Consider the following 2,725-nt stretch of genomic DNA (forward strand, 5'->3'; position numbering starts at 1 on the left):
TGTCACTGAGTCTTTACTGGTTTCTGTGTGCTTGAGAGCAACAGTGAGGAAGACCCCAGAAATGGGACCACTCGCAGAAGCAGCCTTCACATTGCCATGGACTTTTCCAGAGGCACACTTGGCCATCTTGGCACTGGCAGTGTAAGGGACACCAGTGCCCTTCAGAACGAACATTGCCAAAGCCGGTTCCTGCTGTCCTGTAGAATCCAAGGCTCCTTCAGTGGATGGAACGACTGCCAGCTGATGGGAGGTGGAGAGAGGCAGAGGCTCCGCAGTGGATTGGGAGAGCCTCTAGTTGTAGAGTCCAGGCACATGCCACTCCACTTACAGAGAGAGATGCCTTCAGCCATGCCTCAGCCCACGGCCATCAGCCATGCTGTTTCCCCATCTGCTTCTCCTGCAGCCTGGGCAACCACGTCAGCCCTGCCTCCGTGGCTGAGAATTCAGAATGTGGCAGTGTTGGTGTTCTCAGCTTTAAATTATCCCTTCTGGCCTCCTTCCCCAAGCCCAGGCTGGGGGGTTTCACACCCTGCTCTCCTCTCTTTTCCTGAAGAAGCTGTTGAATAGGGAACATGATTCCCTAGCACATTCTCCATTTGCAAGCAAAACAGGACCCCACTACTGTGGATTTTCTCCAGGACATTCATTTCCAGTGAAGTCAAATGTGCTTAGATTAACTTTTGGGAACAAGCCTCTATTCAAACATTCAGTGGGACTGAGATTTTTTTTTATTTTTTTTTATTTAGTTGACTCTGGGTTCTGAATGACCCCATGAGCTCAGGGGAGTTTCCAAATGTGTTCATCCTAAGAGACAGTTCCATTGTACTATGCCAGAAGTCTTTAGGATGTAAAGTTATGGGTCCAAGATTTACAAGAGACAACAAAGACCTCCCTATAAATCACATATATTTCTGCATTTTTCTAAATGACACTCATTGATGCCTTTGCAAACTGTCAGATGCTGCACACATGTACTTTAAATATTATTTGGTAAAACTTATAAATATTTTTGTAAGCCACTTTGTTTTATTCTCCCAAGATTTTATTTTTAAAGAAAAAAAAACGTGACCAGAGATTTTTGTGTTCTAAATTACCACAGAGGAGAGAATTGACTGAGTCACCAAAGCAATCTTCGGTGTGACCAAACATTGAAAAATGTTCTTGAAAGTTGTCAAATATTAAAGCAGTTTGCTGCTTGAGGGATAAAAATGATGTTTTCCACTAGATAATGTACTGCTTAAGGTAAAAACAATCCTTAGAAATCACCTTGCAATCAAAAGGCATTTGACTTTGTCTTAGAAAAGTCACTCTGCTCCTCCTCCCCACAGTTAACCCTTGTGGAATGTATGATCTGTGCAGAAGCCTGTGGTCTATGTAATGGTCTGAGCCGGTGTGGAAATGTCAGAGCCTCATTCCAGTTCTTTCTGGTTAGTGACTCTAGGACACTTACACTGGAGAAGCATGGGAAAGATGGAGGTGCAGCCAGGCCCCTCAGGGAGCAACCTTTTGTGCAAACCTGTTTAGAGTAATCTCTAGCTACATCAAATATACCAAAGCTCAGGTAAAGTAGTTTTAGTGCTTCTGGTTCACTAAATTCTGTAGCATCTTCCTGGGCCCCTGTATGAGCATATTTGTGGCATCTCAGTTGCTAATGGATTCTATCCCACCACTGTTTGCCATGCAGAGGAGCAGGCAGAAGATGGAGATGTGCCTGCTTGCTCTGAAACAGCCATCCTTTTGCAGGGTACTGTCTCCCATGGTGCACTCATCTTCCTTCAACTCCCTCCTATTGGGTATTAACCTGAAACATACACCAGAACAATAAATAGGTAGAGGAACAAAGCAGACACATGTCCTGTCTTGTGGGACTCCAATGAGGAGAGAGAGCAAGGCAGGTCCAGAACATCAAGTTATAGTGGAGTCTGGATGGAAGGAACCCATCCTTGTCAACATGGGTTTCCTTAGTATCATGAAGGGAATGGGGTACAGGGGCCTGGTTAGGCCAGGAGATGATGGACTTATGCCTAGCATTAGCTCCTGGGTCACAATAAACAAGTGAAAAATCATTCAAAGAGAGGTTATTGAGAACATTCTCTTGGAGATTTATTCCCCTCTCAACCTGAGATGTATACTCTCAGCTCTCTCCCATCTAGAGAAGTCTATGCTCTCTCTTGGGCATGTAACACTCTCACTCTTTTTCTCTTCATGTTAAATAAAACACTTTCATTCCATTTTTTTCCTTCTAAAATTTTCTGTGAAGGAAGATAATGCTGGAAAGCCTCTTTGGACACCAGGACTGCCTTTCTTTCTCCTGCAAAGAGTGATTTCTCCTCCTGAGCCTGAGTCCAAATTTCCCCAAGAATGCAGCCTACTCCCTGAGCATTTAAGTACTGACTCCACCAGTCCTCACCCTCCCAGGCATTTCCTTGTGACCTAGGTGCATCATACAGAAAGGCAGGAGCACTCTTTTCTCAAGGATGCCTCCCTCGATCTTCATTTCTCCTCTGTCACCTGAAACACTTGGTGAGGTGGTCTGGAGTCAGAGAACTCCAACAATCTATTGAAAGCCACCCAGGAGAGCTTTTGGGAGCTGCTTCTCTGACTTATAACACTTTTACTTAATGGTACTCTAGTCTCTCTATGGAAACACGTGCATTCTCTCTTGAGAAGTTTTCTTTTCTTTCTCTTTAAACAAATAGTTTTACTTAAATACATGTAAATGTGC

The sequence above is a fragment of the Suncus etruscus genome, chromosome 14, assembly GCF_024139225.1.
Source record: "Suncus etruscus isolate mSunEtr1 chromosome 14, mSunEtr1.pri.cur, whole genome shotgun sequence".
NCBI lineage: Eukaryota > Metazoa > Chordata > Mammalia > Eulipotyphla > Soricidae > Suncus > Suncus etruscus.